Here is a 24619-nt window from a genome sequence, read left to right on the forward strand (position 1 = left end):
CTGCCAAAAACAAAAATAATGTCGTATACATTAAGCCTGCCGATTACTAAAAACAAAACATTTTTCCATGAGAAGAAGTAAGAACATACCGAAACTTGTTTGCTAATAGATGAGAAAAATTTATAACTGAAACATATAGGAAATTTATTAGGAAAAGATAAACAAAACACCTAAATTAAGCAATTAAATGGAGTATTACTTGATAGAGCTGGAAAATTACCCAGTTCCTCAGAGAGAGGATCAAGAGTGAATGATGAGAGTGCAGAGAAACGAATGATTGAGAAATTCAAGCTCTGAGCTCACAGTTGGGGCTTCCACTTTCCAACTGGGGAAGAAATAACAGAGAAAACACAAGGCCAATCCACCAAAAATATTAATCAAATGGGTTTCTTCTAATTCAAAATTTTGACCACCCAAATTCCGATGAAGCAATAATTGTTCAAAATTCCAACAGATTGAAGGAAAAAGTAATAAATTTTTTTAAAACAGTAATAATGAAGGAAAAAGAAATTAAAGCTGCGAGCCATTCTCTAAATCTCAGGCACCAATCCAAATCACCAGTAATTTGCACATAATGATAAGAATCTAGCAATACTTCCATTGTTTAAAACCCAAATTCCAGAAATCATGAAAAATGGAAACTTTATATGGAAATTGAAGCTTTACCTGCAGATCAGCAGCAGCAAACGAAATTCAAGAAGTCACGATTATCGACGCGTGGGTAGCATTCCACTGTGCCAAGGACGAAAATGAACGGGGAATGTAGAGCTGGCTGACGAAGACAGGATTCGCGAAGCGCTCTGATTTTTTTTTTTCACGAGAATGCGGAATGAAGAGAAGCGAGTAGAGGAGGAATCATTTTAAGCGATGATCGACGCGTGGAAATTGAGGGCAAATCTGCCATTTTGCTGTGAACGAAAGTGAAAAAAGGCACAATCAAAGAGTAATTTGAGGGCATTCTAGCCACTTTAATAAACAGTAGCTTTGTGTTTGAGATTTAATATAGGTATATATAGAGCCCTACAGAGCAACTCCACCCATGGAGCCCTCCTCTCTGACAATCTACTATTGAATTCACCTTTTTGAACAGTAACTGCCTTTAATAAATAGTAACTACCATTAATGAACAATAATTGTCATTTGCATCTCCACCCTTGGAGCCCTCCCCCCTGGCAATAGGCAATAAAATATTAATTTTTTTTGTTTGTTTAAATAATACAAAATAAAATTATTTGTAATTTTGGATAAGATTTTTTAAATCGTTCTCGTTGCGCCACGTGTCATTTTATAAAAAAAACAATTATTTAGCGATGGATTTCGATAAGATTTTTATCCAATGTCATCGTGTCACATGTCGTTATCTTTTGATAATCTTTGACGATATCTTTCGATCAGATTTTAACTCGTTCAAAATTGCGTCACGTGTCATTATTCGAAAAGATAATTATTGGAGATCGATTTCGATAAGATTTTTATCCAATACGATCTTGTCACGTTTCATTATCTTTTCATAATATTTGAGGATAGATTTCGATCAGATTTTTAACGAATGACGGCATGCCACGTGGCCTTATCTACAATCCAATCCTTTCTGAATCATCCATATAATCCACCATCCATCCTCACAAATCTCACACCAAATTTCTCAACATTTCTATCTCATTATTCATAGTTTCTGCTTCTTCTTCACCATCCATCATTACAATGTCTTCTTCTTCATCAAGGATGATGTGGGAAATCGATCAGCAAGAGGAAGAATTGTTTAACCAATCTGAAGGAATGTTCAACCTTCAGATAGCCGAAAATGAGATGGATGAGGATGAGGAGCGTAGAAGGAGAGACGACGAAACAAGAATGGCCAGAGCCTCACATTCCCGTTGAGTCATCCAGACTGTTGCTCAGATATGCATGCCCAACCGTTCAAGAAACCTTGGTAGAAGCAGGCAACGATGGGGTGAAGAGCTATTGGACGATTACTTTGTCCATAACAGTGCATTTCCTGATACGTACTTCAGACGTCGTTTTAGAATGGAACGACATTTGTTCAACAGAATCATGACTGATGTTTACAACCATGATTCTTACTTTGTGCAAAAGAATGATGCTTGTGGTGTTATGGGTTTCCTGCCTGAGCAAAAAATCACTGTTGCGTTGCGGATGCTTGCGTATGGAGCATCTGTAGACCAAGTGGATGAGATAACGAGGATGGGGAAATCAACCATTCTTGAGGCCCTTATGAGGTTTTGCGGAGCAGTCGAATCTTTGTACACCGCATAGTACCTCCGAAAACCTACTTGTAGGGACTTGCAAAGGCTTCTGAAGAAGGGCGAGATGCGAGGTTTTCCTGGGATGATAGGAAGCATCAATTGTATGCACTGGACGTGGAAAAATTGTCCAAGTGCATGGCAAGGCGCATATGGGGACATAAAAGGATCAAAAACTATCATTTTGGAGGCAGTGGCATCTTTTGATACATGGATATGGCACGCCTTTTTCGGGGTTCCGGGGGCTCAAAATGATCTCAACGTCCTTGCCCAATCCCCAGCGTTCAACGACATCCTGCAAGGAAAGGCACCAAAAGTCACGTACATCGTCAACGGACGTAGGTACGACGGGCCATACTATCTAGCTGACGGCATTTACCCACGGTGGGAAACATTTGTCAAAACAGTGCCACGTCCGCGAAGTGCAAAGGAAAAACACTTTGCAAGCTGTCAAAAGGGGTGCAGGAAGGATGTGGAGCGTTGTTTTGGTATCCTTCAAGCTCGTTGGGCGATCGTCAGGGGTGCTGCCAGAATGTTCGATGTAGAGTCACTTTGATCCATCATGATGACATGCGTCATTCTTCACAATATGATTGTGGAAGATGAGTTCGATTATGATGCGGTTGATGAATATGAGCCAGAGCCAGACACGATGAACAATTCAAGAACACGGATATATTGTGCGCATGATGCCACCAAAGAACCCGTGCAACATGAGCCATTAGAAAGGGATGAACGTTACAATGAAATGGTCATTCAACGATATACTGCACTTCAAATGTCATCTATGCACAATGATCGGCAAATTGACTTGATAGAGCACCAGTGGACATTAAAACAAGCTGAAGATACTTAAGTTTATTTAGTATGTTTGTTTGTATTTGGTATGTTTATGTAATTTTATTTGGTGTGTTTTTTGTAGTGAGTTTTTTATTATTTCGTATGTTTATGTAATTTTATTTGGTGTGTTTATGTAATTCCAATTGGTAAGAAAATATGAAATTGTGGTGTAAGGTAGATGGAGAAGAAGTGGTATTTATAGAAAAGTAAAAACAATTTTTTACAAATTTTTTTTTTTAGATTTTTTACAATTTTTTCGGATTTTTTCCATTTTTTTTAATTTTTTTTTCAAATAATTAATCTCTGCCGTTGGATTTAAAAAAAATTGAATTCCAACACTCCAGATTGTGCCACGTGTCACAACGGTAATTTTTCTTAATTTTAAAACTATTTTTTCTTTATTTATAAAGCATATTAATATCGACCGTTGATCTGAAATCGAACGGTTGATATTAAATAAGATTTGTTTTATTTTTTTTACCGTTGAGATCCAACAGTCCAAATGAAAGAGCCGTTGAGATCGAACGGACCGTGGGAAACCACGTGGCTTCCCAATGGTAACTGAGACAACTGCAAAAGTGGGCTGCTTTTCTGAAAAGCTGTCAGGCGACGCGCCCCCACGCGCGAGTGGGGTGCACGCGCCTGACAAAAAAAAAAAAAATGGGTGAAGAGCTCGGGCTCACGGCTGTCACAAATTGACAGGCCTTCTGCTCGGGCCTTCTCCACGAGCTCGGGCTCTTCAAGACTGGAGCTGATTGACTAGCCCTCGGGCCTTTCTTTTCCCCTGTCCCCCGGCCTACATGCATGGGTGGAGTTGCTCTAAGAGAAGGGATTTCCATTCTTGTTTTTTTAAATGTGGACACCTTTTTTACTGTTAGATTTGACTTTAACGAAATTTTGTGGTTGAGATTAAATCACAAACCACAGAATCTCAACCATAGAATTTCATTAAAGCTATATTTAACGATCAATAGGGTGTTCCCATTTTTTTTGAAAAATAGGAATCCCTTCCCTTAAGGCTTTCAGTATATTATATACACTAAAACTCAATTGATGAACACTGTTCATTAACAGTGATTTTACGTTTTAGCCCCTGTTTTGCTGTTTGTTTGCCCTTTTATTTTTCGATCTTAACAGTAAAATGACAGTTTTGCCCGTTCTTTCCACGCGTCAGTCATCGTTGAGCTCTTCACTTCAAGAGTCTTCTTTTAGGTTTAGCCTTTTCTTTGCACTGGTGATTCTCTGATTTCGTCTCTTCGTCTCGCCCTCTGTTTTTTCTCAAATCCTCCATTCCTCTCAAATATTCCGTTCTTTATTTCACAAAATATTCAGGAGAAAGTTCCTGATTTTCGTGTTTTAAGGGATATAATGATTTGGTGTTGTTTATCTCAAACAGCGGGCTTGCAGGTAAAATGTTAAGCTTTATGTCCAAAGCAATCTTTCTCTGCATGCTGACTGTGTGTTGATTTGAAGGGGTGGTTTAGTGAATGGGTGCTTCTTATTTTTGGCCTTTCTCTATTATCATATATGTTTCTCTATTCTCAGGTATCAGATCATTCGAAACAAAAACATTTTAACGTTATTTTTGCAGGTTAATGTTGGGTTTGAGTCCAACACGATATACACTTGAACAGAGTAGAGTAGAAGACAGTATGCAAACATGATTTAGGACACAGTTTACCTAATTGTAAACACTCTGTGAAATATTATTAGTTATGAACATCCAATTTGAATCCCCCACATGCTAAATTAGGTACCATTAAATTAGTTTTATGTCTTTTTTTTTATTTGAAAGCTGCTTCTTATTTCTGTCTCTATTAAGATTCTGGGGTGTGCTTTGGATTTGCTACATATGGTCATATTTTTTGTCATTGGCTTTTTGTTCTGCTTAGTTTTTTTTAATCGAGTGTTTTATCTGGTATTTCATTTTGTTTTGTTTATTTGTTTCCTTTTTATGTTTAAATGTTTTTTGTTCTTTCTAAATTTGGGCTTCTGGGAAATTCTTGCTCACTGTTTGGATTCCGAGAAAATTTAGGGGATGTCCAGTAATATTCACATCCTGAAAACTCAGTGAAAATAGATACCAATTTATGTGCAGCTGAAAATTTTGTTATCTGATTCTGTTCTAAATAACATGATTTATTTGTTTTTTAAACTTTTAATTATTTCGTATTTATTTTGTGATTGCAGATGTTTAAATGATGGAGAGTTTCGCAAAGCTGTTACTCGGAGGAGACATGTCTAGATGAGGGAAAGGTGTCTCCACTGCCCTTGCTATCTCAAATGCCATCACCAATCTCTCTGGTTAGTCACATTCCTCTTGGAATATGCATATTCTTATGTGATGTTGGCTGATACCTTGGTGAGTCAACTTAATAAAAAATGTGAGATGGACAAATTGAAAAGTCTATTTTCTTCTCATATGCATCCTTTAACATATGTCAGTTTTAATTATTGATGAGCAATTGAAAATTTAGTTTTTCTTCTCATGGTACACTTACATTGGTAGTTCAACATATGTTTGTTTTTAACATATCTTATTAAATGCATTTGAGAATCGATTGAAGAAACTCAGTTCTTTTAGCAATTAAGAACAAGGTAAACATAGTTGTAAATATGTGTAAATAAGATAGGAATTTTGATGAATTTATGTTTTTTCCTCCGTTTTTCAGTGTTTTCAGGCATTGAAGCTAAATATGGAGAGGGTTTTGAGACTTTTAGACCTATTGGACCTCTCAAGGTTTGCGTGGTAAGGAGTTTATGGAGTTATACGCATAGTAGGCATTATATTTTATGTTCTGTTGAATTTAATTTAATGGTTATATTTTATGCTCCTATGAGTTATTACTGTTATGTTTACTCTGAGTAGGATTTGTTGAACGACAAACTGCAAGGAGGTTTTCTTAAACGAATATGATATGCTATGAAACCGAATGAAGCTTACTGTCTTCTATTCTCTTTTGTTAATTTCGTGGTAAGTTTCTATAACACTGATTAGTTATGTCTTCGAGGTTCTAATGGCTAGATATGCTAATGTAATGAACTATGGAATATTGTAATAGTTTATGGTCAATGTGATCCCATATCTGTTTGATTGAAATATTGTTCTATAACAGGTTTAAACTTTGTTTTTCCAATACCTTATCACAAAATAATTCCACCTTGGACAAATTACAAGGTATGCTGCAACATGTGCTTTGATTAATTGCATTCAAATTGATACTGCTTAAGAATGCATTTGAACATGTTGAATTTCACGCCCGCAGCATCGCGCGGGCAATATTGCTAGTATAATATATAATTGGGTGATAAAGAGAGTAGGTGAAAGAACACAATTTGCTCTTAAAAATGTTGTTTTTAAGAACGAGTGATTTTTCTTTTCTGACTCTTTCTGTCTAACCCAAAAGCATACTGGTAATAGGGTCCAGTAAGAAAATTATTTTTAGAAATTAAACATGAAAAAATACAAAATTTACAATTTCGAATTATACAAAAAAGACAAAAAAAGCGCAAAATAAAAAGAGCAGGACAGAAAAACAGAAACAAAAGAAAGGAGACACTAAGAATACAAATAGCGTGATTTGAGCCCTCAATTTTGGCAGGCAACATGATTGTTAACGCATGATTGTGAACCCATCCATTGAAGAAAGAAGCATCATAATACACAAGAGTCAAGACTGGGCTTGGTTTATATAATGAATAATGTTAGGGAGATCAAATTTTTTAAACTAAATTTGTAAATTAAATGATGTAGTTATAGATGATTGGGTTATTACTAAGTGTCGATTAATATGTTTATTTCTTATTGGTGACATATCATTTGGTTTAAAAATTTGGTCTCCCTAGCATTATCCTTATATAATTAATCAATAATATTCCATAACAAGAGCTAGGTCCATATATTACGAGGTTATAAAATATGCTAGGTGCTAGTCGAGAGGCGGGCGGGGCCTAAGCAGATTTAAGTAAATTTATTATATATTGTATAAATAAATGCCTTTTTATACTTAAAATGACACACAATTGTATCGAAATATATAAATTGCAAAATAAAATGACATATAGATTATAAATTACTAGAACATAATGAACAATCATATAATGAGGGTTTATCCAAATATTTATTGGAAAAACAAAAAACAAAATGAGTGTTATCGATTTTCTGTCTAAATGAAAGTTGCGGGCTAGGCAGGTTTAAGTGGGTTAGGCGGACGCCTAAGCAAGTCTAGAGCACTTTCTTAATTTTTAAATGATTAGGGACTAATTAGGGTGGTGGACAACTGCCTAGCGCTAGACATGGGTTTTTAGAACAGTAATTACTTGTTCTCATAGATCTCTGGGTTCAAGAAAATTATGATCACCTATTGTTCGATCTTAATACCGTCGGTAAGCGGTTATTTAACCATTTTTTATATTGAGTAATTTTCCTGGATCCTGAAATCTAGAAGAACAAAACTCTTATGTCACATGGATAAACATAATCAGGCATAAGAAAAAGGTTGAAGAATTCATAAGTCATATAGGGGGCGTTTGTTTGCCCTCACTAAGTATCACTGGACTAACTATTAGTCCAGTCCCGTGTTTCTTCTGTAGAGGGATTATGTTTCATGAGACTAAAGGGGAGTCACACGGACAAACTCCTTCACTAGGAGTTCTTAGCGAGATCCCCCAATGCCCATGGGATTGCTAAGACCTCGTATACTCCATCTTTGTATGCTATGTCTCATCCTCTCTATGCTCTCTATTATCTTGAGCACCATCACACCACAACTCACCAACTCCAGTGAGATCACACCACCAACCCACCACCACTTTCTCCCTCTCTCTTCACATGAACCCAAAATTTCGAACTGAGGAAGATCCCGTTCTTACAGTAATTCGTCCAGCTCTAGCTGTCTGCTTCGCTTCGCTGCACTTCAAACTCGACCTTGGACTCGTCTGATTCGCTTTGAACTCGACCTCGTATTTGTCGACTTTACGCAATTGACGAGATCTTGTGAACTTGATGATGGGTGAGCCACCCAGTGCACTTGAAGGAATATGGGAGGCCAAGAACGCCAAAGCCTACGACGGCAATGAAGACGTTGGCTGGATTGGGATGACAGCGACGTGTTCCACATCAAGGGCAGCGGCTTGGGATTCTTGTTTTCATTTGGTTTTGATTTAAATTAGGTTTTGATTTCGAATTGGGTTTGATGTGATCTGGTATTGGCATTTGATTTGCTCTGTAATTGTTTGAATGTGTGGAATAAATTTTGGGGAAAGAGGAAGAAAATTTAGAAAAAGAAAAATAGACTAAATAATAAAATATTAATATATATTAGATTAAATAATATCATATTAGAATTTATTATTATCCTACTTCTTGGTCCGACACTGCACCAAACGCTTTACTAAGCTAATCCAACTTAGTCTAGTCTAAGTCAATCCAGCTTAGTTCCTGAAGTTAGTCTAGTCCAAGACAATCCGGTGCAACAAACACATTCATAGAGTAATTATAGGGATACTAAATTTGTAAATAAAATTTTGTAAACTAAATGACATGGAAGTTGATCGTTGAATTATTACTTAAACGTTAATAAATGTACTCATTATCACTAAAGACACGTTATTTAATTTGTAAATTTTATTTATAAATCTAAAGCATTACCCAAACTCATAATACAAATAGCTACTTTGAGAGAAGAAAAGATGGAGAGTGATATGATTGCATTCTTTTTTAAAGCAACTTCTGAAGATTCCATAATAAACTATTATTATATATGAAGATGTGCCGTGGTAAAAGAGAGGAAAAAATGAATGGAAAGTTTATCCAAAAGATTCTTGACCGTGATTACAACTATTTAACTTTTGTAAATTTTCATGGACCGAGATCCAAGAAAAGATGGAGAGTGAGATTGGCATTCTTTTTTGTAAAGGGATTTTTTTTCCGATCCCTTCCATCTAATTCACCTGAGTCAACCATTTGAGTTCTTGAAATTTATTTAAACAACTAAAATTATTATAACTTTTAATGAAGCCCCTATTTGTAGTCGTTAAATCAAATTTTAAAGATTCGAATTAGTGAATTAGGTGGATTAGGTGGAAGGGATCCGAAGAATATCAATTTCCTTCTTTTTCAACACAACTTTTGTTGAGTCCATAATAAACTATTATATGAAGAAAGAATACTAAAAAGACTCTCTCAAAATCGAAACTTTTTGCGAACTTTTTAGCATCTCATGTTTTTGAGATTAATAACTAACATTATCTGAGATTTATTAAGTTTTCACAAAATTCCCTTACGTATGAGATATTACGCTAACAACACTTTAGTGTAATGTCTCAAACGTAATGGGACCTTGTAAAATTTGATTAACTTCGACAGTATTAGTATATTTTTATGTAAATATTATAAAATATTATGTTAAATACATTAAATAACAGATAGTCTTTAAGAGAGATTTCTTACATCTTTCTAATGGATACGGACGGTGGAAAAAGATCATTCCATAATTAAATATTGTGCTGTTGATTACGCGTCTCTCCATTTGACTAAGTTCCTTTTCACATTCTTCCCTAAATAAAATGGTTCATTTTCACATTATTACAATATTTATATTTATATTTTTACAAAAGGGATTCGTCTAAATTAAATTTTTCGAAAAATTTCGTATAGTGAGTGAAAGTGAAACACTCCCTTTGTTATGATTATGACAATATTTATATTTTTACAAAAGGGATTTATCTAAATTAAAATTTTCAAAATTCCGAACAAGATTTGAACTTTCGTGTATATGAATATATGGAGTAAATTGATCATGGCTGAAAATATGGCAGTGGTTGTGTTTGTGTTGCCTAACGGATGATATTGAAATACCTAAACACAAGTCAAGCTCCTTCAGTTAACAAAAACAGAAGTTTATAATATGATAATGTTGGCGCACGGACTTGAGAAACAACATAGGCCGGGAATGTGCACAAAAAGAGTAAGAGAGAGGTAAAGAGGAAAGAAACGAACATGAAAGAACAAAGACTATCGAATACATTATAAAACAATGACTTCTTGGTAGTCATTACATCTCAACCATCAATAATGCATTAATTTTGGTTGAAATGTAGAAGTATTTGAGAAGTAGCATGACAACAACCACATAATAAACAAAAGTGGACGCAAATGTGAAAGGATAATTAAAAACAATTATTCAAGATGGGCGGTAGTTGATTCAGCCATTTAGAAGATTCAAACCTAGAATCATTATTGTATTAACTATTAACAGGTGCTATAATATAGTTCTTAGGGATTTCAAGGAGGCATATGGGGGACTACATAATGTGCAATAGGATTAAACTTTTTTTGTTACTAGGCAAATGAACCATATTGAAAAAAGTTGAGGTTTAACCATAAAATTAATTGACGATATAAAAAGTAGCTCAACCTCTTATAAGCGTTTGCAAGATTTCTCTTTTGACCTATACAAGACTCTTTTACTTTCACATCCTCGAACATATAATACACCCAAATGGATGCCAATATATAAACATTGTTTTGAAAGGACAAGGGAGCTAACAGTGTCTTTTTATATGACTTGGACTTGGAGTACGGGCTGCAAATTGCATGCAATTGCAACGAGAGCCAAAGATAATTGCCTTGTCCTTCAAATTTGTTGGTAAATTGGGGATTGCACGAAGATTTTCGCACTAATCTGAATACAGTGTTTCAAGCTTTTAAAGACCACTGAAGCTTTGAAAACTCTGTTGATTTTACTTCCCAAGTAAGTGACATAAAACTAAATTGGGCAGTTGCATGACAACAACCACTTAATAATCAAAAGTGATTCGAAAAAGACCGAAAGTGAGATGACCGCATTCTTTTTCAGACAACTTTGGTAGATTCCAGAATAAACTATTATACATGAAGATGGGCGGTGGTAATTGTCCTTTTGATTAAAGTTTTTTGAGTCGAAAATCATTTTTCTATAATTAATTCTTAACTAGAAATTTGTACCAGTACACCGTTGTGGGACTGAAAATCTTATGAAATATTTTATAACTTTAATTTTCATAAATAATGTGCGAGTGAAAAACAAAAAATTACGAATGGTAATGCAATTTATATGTAACCTTATCATGAACGGAACAAATTTAGATACTAAAAGAAAAATTAAAAATCTATTTTTTCAAAGTGCGAAGAGATAATTGTTTATTAAAAAAGTTGGACCAATGATAACTGCATAAATTACAAATGCAATATTAAGAGTATACCAGTCAAACTAAGCTTGCTACAGGCTAAACAATGTTGAAAAACATCATTAGCTTTTTCAAGTGTTATATGCAATGAATGTAATTAGCACGAAACTAGCACGAAACTGCAGAGGCTTTCGATCCATTATAATATAAAATAAATAATAATATTTACGTATAAAATATGATATGATTATATGAAAGTAACGACCCAAATCTTATTGGAGCTAATTAACTAATGTATGCTCATCAGGCAGCTGGATTCCTTGGCAAGTGTTTAACCCCTACTTTCTTCACGCTCACAGAATCACCATTTGCAAAGTCAATCGGCCTCACACCAATAAAAACTTAATCCCCGGCTAGTAAACTGATCAGCTTATCGTCCGATATATGTCACTGCAAAGATAATCACCTTGTCTTTCAAATTTGTTGGTAAATTGGGGATTGCGAGAAGATTTTCGCACTAATCCAAATATATTGTTTCGAGCTTTGAATGACCACTGAAGCTTTGAAAAGTCTGATGGTTTTGTTAGGTCATGTGTATGACTAACGTTAATGATTTTCAACTTCCCAAGCAACTGTTACACAACTAAATTTAAAATCCAAGAGGAGGATATGATCAGAGAAGAAAGAAATGCAATCCACTAATAATCAACATCGATATTGTCTTCAACTTAATCATGAATAAGTTTTAAGGCACAAAAGACCTCATGCTTTTGTAGTTGAGCCATTTAATGTAAGGAGAATCACAATGTTAGTTAACCACATCACAGTACAAAAGCACTAAAAGCGTCCAAGTGAAAGTGAAAGTGCTTTCTTCTCATGTAGTTTCATTTAACTTAATTTTCCACAATGGTAATTATGTTTCAATGGTTCTGTTTTCACATGCCAGTCGGTCAGTCACATACTCAACTCCTTAATGTTCGGGCTCAATGGCTCGAAGAGAGCTTCCACTTCACTCTGATTCACCTCCTCTAACTTTGACGGATTCCACTTCGGATTCTGCATTGACAAGAAACAGAAGCCAGAGATAAAGATTCGTTGATATACGGAAAGTAAGATGATTATACAACCGTAGGTCTAGTAGAGGCTGTAATGGTTTATGTTGCAGCAACTGCGTCAGCAAGTGATTTTATAGCAAGGAATCTTGAGCATAATTAACGAACCTGATCCTTGTCCACCAAAACTGCCGTACACCTTCAGCAAAATCATTCCGTAAAGACGATCTTATAGCAACGTGATATTCAGTTTCATCACACCAGTTAACTGGTATTGGTCAAGTAAAGCACATGTTACTTTCTGAAAATTTGAAATACTACAACGCAAAACCTATCAAAAGGATGCAACCATGTGATGCAAGAAACGAAAAGGTACAAAGTCCAGACTCACTCTGGATAATTGATTGTCATTTTTCCCAAGCACGGATGCAACTTTAGCGAAATAATTTTGTGTCAAAAAAGTGAAAACAGAGCACCCTTTCCAAGACCTTAAAGAGCTTCGTTAGCCCACTCACCACTGCAATACAAACAATTTATACAAAATACTTGACAGCGACATACAAGCTGCTCAATAGACAAATGGCATTAAAAAACTTACCAGTAGCATCTGAACTCTGATGCTGCTTTTTAAGTTCATCAATTGTCTCAAGAACCAACTTATCTGCACCAAATGCTGAAGTTATTTGAGGTAAAAGAGTCTTGAGTTGCGCTTCAGAATCTGGGTAGCTGGTGAATTTCACCACAATTGTTTCAATGTCCTGATGGGGATCCTGGGAACTGATTCAACAATGGAGTTGCTTTTATCTCAAGAAACGCATTGGACAATGTGATGATGGCAACTAAAGTTAAACCCACTGAAGCATTGGAAATTGCGTCTGAGGATAGAAAAGGCATACCTGCAGATACTCCTCCCAGACTCTTTGCCTCTATATGTGAAAACCCATCTGGGAACAAACCAATTCCATTCTCTGGCATAGCAAGAACAGTCCTCAGAAATGTATCCATACAAAGTTTGACACACAAAATTAAAAAAGCCATTGCAATGTAATTGACAACATTGACAATCTCTGTCTGACCGGGCAATAATGCCTCTGTAATGATCCGGTAGCGACTGTGACCTGATAGGCCAATACCAAAGCCCACTGTTATGCCATCCATGAAGCTTATATGGGCTTCTTGTACTCGGAGATATTGCATATTAGAGAATACTCAGCAGTGAATACCTGAAAAACGTGCAGCACAAATATCATATCGGTAGCCTCTCAAATCTTAAGAAAACTACAAATGGTAGCTTAGAAAAGAAATGAATCCTCTCCAACCAATACAAATCATATTACCCAAGTTCAAGCAAAATCAAGACTAAACAAATGACCAGATGTTGTAGGTTGCCAGAGAATGTCAAACATGAAATTACAAAAGAAAAAAATAATCGTATGTATTGAACATTAATAAATACATGCTGAAAGCACAATCTTAGCCGCAATTTATGACATTTATACAAGATTAAATCGCCAAAGAAATTAAAGAAATTGCAGAGCTCATATAAGTGATGTTCACTATGAACTTTTAGGCTTATCAACAAATACACCATAACGATTCTAATGCATGAATTTTGTTAAAGGGGGCTTGCTTGCTTGTATTAAGGCTTAATCATCAATGATTTTGCAAGGGTCAATCGTATTGCTAGTTGTAAATCTATTCACTATGAAAATTACCAAAATTACATCTAATATGGTAGTGAAGGAAGTCATCTTACATTATCTGGAATTTAGAAAACTGTGTAAGGTTATAATATATGGTTACAAGGACACAATTAGACCTCAATCATATTCGGTGGTTGGTTTTTGGCCGTGATCTGCTTCACATCACCGCCTGCAGGTAAACTAAATCTGGGTTACTACATATCAATGAATCAACGTGCCAACTTAACGGACACCATCTATCTCTATATGGCAAAAAAAACAACACAAAAAGGAACATGAAGTGAAACAATAAACAACATGACATGAAACAGCACGAACATCAAAGACCAACAATCTATCACGTAAGCACCTAAACAAGAAACAACTTTAGTTCAAAGCAAAGCGTAATGTAGAAACCTTCGGCACAACAGGTGTGTTTTTGTCCTTTCGAGTTTCGGCAACAACCACTTTAATATCCTTTCCTGCATTTACCATGATTGGTCACTCTTAAAACCTTAACTCCGCCGTGTAAGTTTATCTTACATTGCCGGTCCCAAGCCCGGATAAAGGAGGAGGGGGAGGGCGTCAGGTAGTCGACAGCCGGCACTCCATGATTACGTCGAATCCTTACGAAAATGAATCCAGAACGAAATCGCGCTAAAGCTAGGGCGTCACCCGTAAGTGGCGCGCTGTGTGGCCCGAGCACAGTGATAAGTGAGCAAGGGTCGCTATATCTCCATCGGCACCCGGATGCAGTGTTAAATGAGCAAGGGGGCTATAGAAACTTCTTTTCGAACGACTCCACTCAAAGTTGTTTGGGAGCATATGCTCCTATCAACTTTACACGGGACACACAAAAGAAGTACTTTGATCCTATTAGACGGGGAAGGGTGAAGAAGCTAGGACAGAAGGGTAGAGTTCAAGAGAGCAAAATGCGTTTAGGAACGTGGAATATAGGAACCTTGACGGGAAAATCTATGGAAGTAGTAGCAGTTATGGTGAGGAGAAGGATAAATATTATGTGCCTACAAGAAACTAAGTGGGTTGGGCGTAAGGCAAAGGATCTAGAAAACTCAGGGTTTAAACTATGGTATTCGGGCACAAATAGAACGAGAAACGGTGTTGGCATCATCGTGGACAAGACCTTGACACAAGATGTTGTAGATGTTAAGAGGGTAGGAGATAGAATCATGTCAATCAAGATTGTAATAGGACAAGAACTTATCAATGTGATTAGTGCGTACGCACCTCAAGTAGGGTTGGATACGAGTTCGAAGGAGAAATTTTGGGAAGACCTTGGAGACTTGGTGCAAGGAATTGCTCAGACGGAGAAGTTATTTATAGGAGGAGATTTAAATGGACACGTGGGCAGGGAGACAGACAACTATGGAGGTTTTTATGGTGGCCATGGTTTTGGGGAGAGAAATGAGGATGGGGAAGCTATCTTGAATTTTGCAATGGCATATGATCTCTTCTTAGCCAACACCTTCTTTAAGAAGAGAGAAGAACATGTGATCACCTACAAGAGTGGGTCGTCAAAAACACAAATAGATTTTCTCCTAATGAGGAAAGGGGATCGTATAACTTGTAAGGATTGCAAAGTTATACCAGGAGAGAGCGTGGCTAATCAACATCGCTTGTTGGTGATGGATGTAAATATCAAAAGAGTGAGAAAAAAGAACAAGACTTGGAAGTGCCCAAGGACTAGATGGTGGAATCTAAAAGAAGAAAAACAAGCCATTTTCAAAGAGAAAGTAATCACCCAGTGTGTGTGGGATAGAGAGGGGGAAGCTAACCAAATGTGGGATTCCATGGCTAGTTGTATCCGAAAAGTAGCAAAAGAGGTATTAGGAGAGTCCAAGGGCTTTGCCCCACACCAAAAGGAATCTTGGTGGTGGAATGAGGAGGTACAAACAAAGGTGAAGGCTAAGAAGGAATGTTGTAAAGCCTTATACAAGGATAGGACCGATGAAAATGGTGAAAGGTATAGAAAAGCGAAGCAAGAGGCGAAGAAAGCTGTGAGAGAAGCTAAGTTAGCGGCTTATGACGATATGTATAAGCAACTAGATACCAAAGAAGGAGAGTTGGATATCTATAAACTAGCTAGAGCAAGGGAAAAGAAGACAAGGGACCTAAACCAAGTGAGGTGCATCAAGGATGAGGATGGAAAGGTTCTTGCTACAGAGAACGCGGTTAAAGACAGATGGAAAGGTTATTTTCATAATCTTTTCAATGAAGGACATGAAAGGAGTGCTTCTTTAGGGGAGTTGAGTAACTCAGAAGAGTGTAGAAACTACTCTTTTTATCGTAGAATTCGGAAGGAAGAAGTGGTTGTAGCTTTGAAGAAGATGAAGCATAGAAAAGCAGTAGACCTAGACGATATACCAATTGAAGTGTGGAAAGTTTTGGGAGAGACAGGTATAACATGGCTCACTGACCTTTTCAATAGGATTTTGAAAACGAAGAAGATGCCAAATGAGTGGCGAACGAGCACTTTGGTGCCTATCTACAAGAATAAGGGTGATGTACAAAATTGCATGAACTATAGGGGTATTAAGCTAATGAGTCATACAATGAAGCTCTGGGAGAGAGTCATTGAGCATAGATTGAGGCAAGAGACACGGGTTTCGGACAACCAATTCGGGTTCATGCCAGGGCGCTCAACCATGGAGGCAATCTATCTCTTACGAAGATTGATGGAAAGATATAGAGATGGGAAAAAGGATTTACACATGGTCTTTATAGATTTGGAAAAAGCGTATGATAGGGTCCCAAGAGACATTCTTTGGAGGATTTTAGAGAAGAAAGGAGTACGAGTAGCATATATCCAAGCTATACAGGATATGTATGAAGGAGCAAAGACTGCCGTAAGAACTCATGAAGGACAAACCGAAAGCTTTCCCATAACTGTAGGATTACATCAAGGCTCATCCTTAAGTCCTTACCTTTTTGCGTTGGTAATGGATGAGTTAGCAGGACATATTCAAGATGATATTCCTTGGTGTATGCTTTTCGCAGACGATATAGTGTTGATAGATGAAACTCAGGAAGGGGTAAATGCAAAGCTTAACCTTTGGAAAGAAGTGTTGGAATCTAAAGGTCTTCGCCTAAGCCGATCAAAGACAGAATATATGGAGTGCAAGTTCAGTGCAAATGGAGGCCAAAACGAGTTAGGGGTGAGGATCGGAGATCAAGAAATACCAAAGAGCGACCGTTTTCGTTACCTAGGATCTATCTTGCAAAAGAACGGAGAATTAGATGGAGATCTCAACCATAGAATACAAGCTGGATGGATGAAGTGGAAGAGTGCATCCGGCGTATTGTGTGACCGCCATGCCACTGAAGCTCAAGGGAAAATTTTATAGAACGGCAATAAGGCCGACGATGCTGTATGGCACAGAATGTTGGGCGGTGAAGCATCAACACGTACACAAAATGGGTGTAGCGGAGATGAGGATGCTTCGTTGGATGTGTGGGCACACAAGAAAGGATAAGATTATGAATGAGGATATCCGGGGTAAAGTAGGAGTAGCCGAAATTGAAGGAAAGATGAGAGAAAATCGGTTACGGTGGTTTGGACATGTGCAAAGAAGGCCTACTGACGCTCCGATTAGAAGATGCGACTATGGGACAGAGGTTCAGGGCCGAAGGGGTAGAGGAAGACCTAGGAAAACTTTGGAAGAGACCCTAAGAAAAGACTTAGAGTACTTGGATCTAACGGAGGACATGATACAGGACAGAACACAATGGCGTTCTAAGATTCATATAGCCGATCCCACTCAGTGACTTGGATTTTCCAAGTCTCCAACCGAGAAGTTTTCCTCACTCGGGAAATTAAGGGAACACTACCTCAACCTACATGCTCCACTCACAAAGCTTCAACAAAAGAAAATTCAAAGAACTTAGCGAAGAAGGTTTTGGTGTATTTAACACAATACGTTGAAATGAAGGAAAGCTTATTTATTGATATCCCCGATAAGTTACAAATATGTACATATACTTGAGTCAAAATAAACAAACAAGAGGGAGCCTTCATAAAGGTTGCTTAGGAGAAGTCTCAGAAGTCGGTAGAGCCCCAGAAAGAGAAGGCACCGGAGGGGGATCATTCGGAGCCTCAGTACTGGACAGAACCCTAGAAGGAGGAGGCATCAGAGGTTGATCATTTGGAGCTTCATTACGCGGTACAGCCCCAGAAGACGAAGGCAATAAATGCCTTTGGAACAAACCCACAAATCTCTGATGATCAAGTAAAACCTGACCATCAGATTCCTTCATCTGGTCAAGCTTCCTCTTCATGTTTGTAGCATAGTCATGTGCGAGCCGGTGCAACTGTTTATTCTCATGCTTGAGCCCTCTAATCTCCTGTTTGAGACTCATCACTTCAGCCGCCAATGATTCAACTTGGCGGGTTTGAGCAAATAGGCGTTGGGCCATATTAGACACAGAACCTGCACACTGAACACTAAGAGCCAGAGAATCCTTAACAGCCAACTCATCAGACCGTTTGGAAAGTAGTCTGTTATCTTTGGGAGTGAGAAGGTTCCTAGCCACTACCGCAGCGGTCATATCATTCTTCATCACGGTATCCCCAACGGTAAGAGGACCAGTAGGGGAGACGAAGGATGGGCGCCATATGTTGTCTGAAGAAGGCGGGGCTGCCTCTTCAACAAGGTTCAAGTCAAAACGACGGTCGGAGGGGCCAGACATTTTCAAAGGTGTTGAAGAGAGAAGAGGTCGGACAAATCAAGATCTTAGAAGTGCAAGAATGGAGCTTCTACTGGTGGATATTCAAGTGTGCTTTGGAACTTAATGTCAGCCCCTATAAAAATCTGCACTCGACGAAGCTTCAGAAATCGAAGAGGCGCCTGCTCAGAAATCGAAGAGGCGTTTGCTTTCTCAAAAGCTGGGCTGCTCAGAGACCACGAGGGTTGATCTCAGAAATCGAAGAGGCGTTTGCTTTCTCAAAAGCTGGGCTGCTCAAAGACCACGAAGGCCGATCTCAGAAATCGAAGAGGCTTGCTTTCTCAAAAGCTGGGCTGCTCAGAGACTACGAGGGCCGATCTTAGAAATCGAAGAGGCACCTACTTTTCCAGCCTTGTCAGCACCTGTCACACGCACACTCAGCTTTGCGGAAATTATGGGCATTCTGTCGAAGATTTCTGGTGAAGTAGAAAACACATGAATCGTACTGTTCAATCACCCACTTCCCACACGCAACAGTAGCTCATGGGTACCACATATAACTTTGCCAAAGTTCTCTGACAAAGTTGAGACACGTGAAGCTTGCAGCTCCCACTACATCGCTCTGACCAAGAAGGGTAAAAGAATAGCAAAGAAACAACACTAACAAAGTTTAGACACATAAATTTTGAAGGTCTAGCTACCATATTATTACCCACAAGGGTAAAGGAACAGTACTACTGCTGGATAATTGGAAAGTCCCGGTGTGTCAACCTCTGTGCTTCGTGGCAAGGTAGACTAGCAAACATGCCCAACCTTTACTCACATTCGAGAAAACACTCCCAACAAGATTGCTTGCTCCAAAATCGAAGAGGCACCGCTCTCCGAATCTCGAGAGCCAGACTCCCAACATGATTACTTTCTCAAAAATCGAAGACATCGCTCTCCGAATCTCGAGAGCCAGACCTCCAGCAGGATTGCTTTCTCAAAAATCGAAAAGGCATCGTTCTCCGAATCTCAAGAGCTGGATCCCTGACAGGATTGCTTGTTCGAAAACCAAAGAGGCACCACTTTCCCAACTTCAAGAGCTGGATCTCCTTGGATAAAGCTTGTCTGTAATCTTCACACGCAACATCAACTTTTCAGATACCACAAACCACTTTTTCAAAGTGCTCTGACAGAGTTAAAACTTGTGAAGCTGGCAGCTCCCACTACCGTGCTATGACCAAGCAGGGTAAAGGAATAGCATTATTACTTGATGTTAGGGAGACTCCTATATATGTCGACCTCCATCCCCAACGGACAGGCAGACCTGCAAAAATGCTCAACCCTTCCTCTTATCTGAGAGGGCACTCCCAACGAAGCCTTTCGAAATATTCAGCTTTCTTTCCCCCCGATAATACCTCTGTAAACAAGCTATACTAGAGCAAGAATATCTCATATCATCAGGGTTAAAAGCAAGAGTATCCCATATCATGCTTTTTTCCCGTCTTTTCCTTTGGCCTTGTTCTTACCTGCAAGACAAGGAGAAAGAGAGCAATCAGTCAGCACTTGGAATCAAGCTTCCAGCCAGGAACTGACTGCCTGGAACCCCTTACCTGATTACTTACCTGGCATTGCTCTCGAGTACTCATCTTCAACATCTTATGCTTCCAGGGAAGATACCGCAATCGCCTGAAGAACAGATAGGGCAAGTGAGAAGGATACAAGGAAGCATGTGGAGACAAGCGTAACAGCACACGTGCCGATACATCCACTACTCTGTCAAAAGCAAAAGTATCTCATATCAGCAGGGTCGAACGTACTCTAGATTTGATGGACTTGTTTTGACCCTCAAATTCTTCAGTCGGCCTTATACTCTGGAGGAAACCAGAAAACCCTCCAGCCCAGTTCAAGAATAAGCCTGTGGAAAGTTACTTCTTCAAAAGCAAAAGTATCCCATATCATCTCTTCTCATTTTTCTTCTCTTTATCCTTCATGCTGCATGCAAGATAGGGAGAATGTGAACAATCAGCCGGAGCTCTGATTGCTTACCTTGTCTGTCATCTCTTTCAGCAGATCCCCTAGCTCGGCGACTTAGGGGACTCCTACTACATGGTTTGTATCGCGCTTGACCAAGCCTGAAACTACAAGTAAGCTTCAAGTGACATTGATACATTACCTTGTGCATCTCCACCAGTTACAGATACCACCCCTGGATGGAGGAAGAGTACTTCCAGAGAAGATGCCACATCTACCTATGAGACAGATAAGGAAAGTCAAGACGATACCACACTCCGGTACTTAGAAGTTTCGTGGTTACGAGATCATTCTCCCACAATATTTCCTAATGTCATTTGTACTAAATCATTCACTTGTACTCACTAAAGGAGAGCTTGAACCTATGTACTTGTGTAAACCCTTCACAATTAATGAGAACTCCTCTATTCCGTGGACGTAGCCAATCTGGGTGAACCACGTACATCTTGTGTTTGCTTTCCTATCTCTATCCATTTATATACTTATCCTCACTAATGACCGGAGCAATCTAGCGAAGATCACAAAAAGTGACCGTTTTCGCTACCTAGGATCTATCCTGCAAGAGAACGGAGAATTAGATGGAGATCTCAACCATAGAATACAAGCTGGATGGATGAAGTGTAAGAGTGCATCCGGCGTGTTGTGTGATCGTCGTAGGCCACTGAAGCTCAAGGGAAAATTTTATTTTATAGGACGGCAATAAGGCCAGCGATGTTGTATGGCACAGAATGTTGGGCGGTGAAGCATCAACACGTACACAAAATGGGTGTAGCGGAGATAAGGATGCTTCGTGGGATGTATGGGCACACGAGAAAGGATAAGATTGGGAATGAGGATATCCGAGGTAAAGTAGGAGTAGCCAAAATTGAAGGAAATATGAGAGAAAATCGGTTCCAGTGGTTTGGACATGTGCAAAGAAGGCCTACTGACGCTCCGGTTCGAAAATGTGACTACGGGACAGAGGTTCAGGGCCGAAGGGGTAGAGGAAGACCTAGGAAAACTTTGGAAGAGACCCTAAGAAAAGACTTGAGTACTTGGATCTAACGGAGGACATGACACAAAACCGAGCGCAATGGCGTTCTAGGATTCATATAGCCGACCCCACTTAGTGGGAAAAGGCTTTGTTGTTGTTGTTGTTGTTGTGGTCACTCTTAAAACCTTACCTAAGAGACCCAAAAACAAAAATAACCGCCGAAAGAGCTAAACATACATATATAGAAAAACTTAATTAACTGCATGCTAAAATGGAAGTGTAAAATTGCCAAGAAAGATAAGAAACTATTTAAATACGAATTCTGGGCATTACCGCCACAAAAGGCATGAGCCGAACAGCTATCAACAAGAACACACTTCCCATTCATCCAGATAGCCCTTGTATTTCACATCCATATCTGCATTTTCCAACAATTCCCACTTAAACAGAAACACAAAATTCATCGAAAAAATGCTAACTTCTTCGAAATTTGAATCCAACGTTTCGTCTTATAACAAATGCAATAACATAGATTTGTAATCAATTCGATGCCATAAAGTTCAAGCTCAAAATTTCAAATCAGCTCCAAATCAAAAGCATTTACAGATACATACATATATACATATGCGTGTGTGTGTTTATCTACATACCCAGGTTCATGGCGTTGAGAGCTCGGCAGGCGACGGAGGGTGATGACGGCGACGCCAATTGGGTGGACGCTGCCCTTCGAATTGGGTCGCTCCTCGCAATAAGCTTCCCATTACTTCCGTTTGAGAGTGACTGTCAGTGTAGAGAGAGGGATTTTTTTTTTGTGCTTCTGGACCGGACTACACTTGATGTTTCGGTTATATTACCGGGAAAAAGAACTGCCGCGGTGGCTACGCAGGGAAACTTGAAATTTGAAAGAAGTATGAAGTATGGACTTGCCTTCATTTATTGAACTGAGAAATCGAAATCTGAAAGAGGCGTTTGACGAAGTGATTGTGATCTGACTCAAACATGTGATGATGACGATGCATCACCACCTTGGTTGTGCCTCTGGATCAAAAACATACCATCACCATCAAAATCGTGCATATTTTCCTTCATAGGTTTGTCCCATACTAGATTAACCCCTATTCCCTTAATTATTGCATAATAAGAATTATAGCATGTCTCTGGCATTCCAACGGCTATATCAACTTTATCCCCGCTTTGCAAATTGAACTTATCGTTGGACATTTGTCCCTGCCAAAGAAAACATTTTTCAGGTAAACCATCGTGCATTTTTATAACCCAATCTTCCTTGCCTATGCAGGTTTGCAACTCAGTACGCTTGGTATTATTTATATCAATACTGCCACGAGGATGACAATATTTAAAGCTCATAGAAGGGCTTGAGGGACAAGTTAAGTGATAAAAGCATAACAGAGTCAACCCTTCAAAATTACGACCATCACTTGGGGGGTATCAAAACTGACTTTATCACCATCGTTGACAAACTCGAACCAATCAGGAACATAATTCGCATCGAGAAAAATGCCAGCATATCCGTAAGAAGTCCATCCCTATATATACAGTGCAAGTGTCATATACATACATACATACATACATACATACATATATGTAAATGTGCATTGTGTGTGCATGTGCGCAATAGGAAGACAATTAAAGAGAGAGATACCTTTAGGACCTTCCTCCTAAAATCAGCTGTGAGATTGGTGCACTTTTGCATTACAATCCATTTCATGGAGTTTAATGACTTATCCAAGTCCGGAATCTCTGTGAGTGCGTGTGAACCAGTTACATTCAGTTCTCTCATATTTGACATTTTCGAAAAATTGGGCATTTTTACCAAACAACAGCAACCATAAGCATCCAGAAATTTCAAATTTGTTGGTAAATCATAGATTGTATGAAGCTGGGAACAATAACTTAACCACATACCTTCAAGCTTTGAAAGACCATTGAGGCTGGGTAGGGTGTGTAAGATACTGCAGTGACTTAACTCCAGAGTTTTAAGATTTGAAAGACCATTGAGGCTGGGTAGGGTGTGTAAGTTACTGCTGTGACTTAATTCCAGAGTTTCAAGATTTGAAAGACCATTGAGGCAGGGAAGGGTGTGTAAGTTACCACAGTGATTTAACCACATAGTTTTAAGATTTGAAAGACCATTGAGGCTGGGTAGGGTGTGTAAGTTACTGCAGTGACTTAACCACAGAGTTTTAAGATTTGAAAGATCATTGAGGCTGGGTAGGATGTGTAAGTTACTGCAGTGACTTAACCCTAGAGTTTTAAGATTTGAAAGACCATTGAGGCTGGGTAGGATGTGTAAGTTACTGCAGTGACTTAACTCCAGGGTTTTAAGATTTGAAAGACCATTGAGGCTAGGTAGGGTGTGTAAGTTACTGCAGTGACTTAACCATAGAGTTTTAAGATTTGAAAGACAATTAAGGCTGGGTAGGGTGTGTAAGTTACTGCATTGACTTAACCCCAGAGTTTTAAGATTTGAAAGACCATTGAGGCTGGGTAGGGTGTGTAAGTTACTGCAGTGACTTAACTCCATACCTTCAAGCTTTGAAAGACCATTGAGGCTGGGTAGGGTGTGTAAGTTACTGCAGTGACTTAACTCCAGAGTTTCAAGATTTGAAAGACCATTAAGGCTGGGTAGGGTGTGTAAGTTACTGCAGTGACTTAACTCCAGGGTTTTAAGCTTTGAAAGACCATTGAGGCTGGGTAAGGTGTGTAAGTTACTGCAGTGACTTAACCACAGAGTTTTAAGATTTGAAAGACCATTGAGGCTGGGTAGGGTGTGTAAGTTACTGCATTGACTTAACCCCAGAATTTTAAGATTTGAAAGACCATTGAGGCTGGGTAGGATGTGTAAGTTACTGCAGTGACTTAACTCCAAAGTTTTAAGCTTTGAAAGACCATTGAGGCTGGGTAGGGTGTGTAAGTTAC

At 38.6% G+C, this 24619-nt stretch overlaps 1 protein-coding gene and 1 long non-coding RNA gene across 10 annotated transcripts in view; one reads left to right on the plus strand and one right to left on the minus strand.

Moving 5' to 3' along the window:
- The first annotated feature begins 4510 nt into the window (after positions 1-4510).
- On the plus strand, positions 4511-6356 carry LOC108171583 (uncharacterized). The gene is made up of 4 exons (XR_001788084.3): positions 4511-5408; positions 5777-5853; positions 5974-6078; positions 6221-6356. It is a non-coding gene; the product is annotated as an uncharacterized lncRNA (long non-coding RNA).
- Positions 6357-11943: 5587 nt separating this feature from the next.
- The window catches only part of LOC103449279 (disease resistance protein RUN1), a 33968-nt gene continuing 21292 nt past the window's right edge, over positions 11944-24619 (minus strand). For all 9 annotated transcript variants that reach the window (XM_070806266.1, XM_070806285.1, XM_070806283.1 and 6 more), the window contains 2 exons: positions 12494-12593; positions 11944-12329 (listed from right to left, as the gene is read on the minus strand). The gene's annotated coding sequence lies outside the window, so the exon portion shown is untranslated. The remainder of the gene's footprint in view (positions 12330-12493; positions 12594-24619) is intronic.

This window comes from Malus domestica, chromosome 02, assembly GCF_042453785.1.
Source record: "Malus domestica chromosome 02, GDT2T_hap1".
NCBI lineage: Eukaryota > Viridiplantae > Streptophyta > Magnoliopsida > Rosales > Rosaceae > Malus > Malus domestica.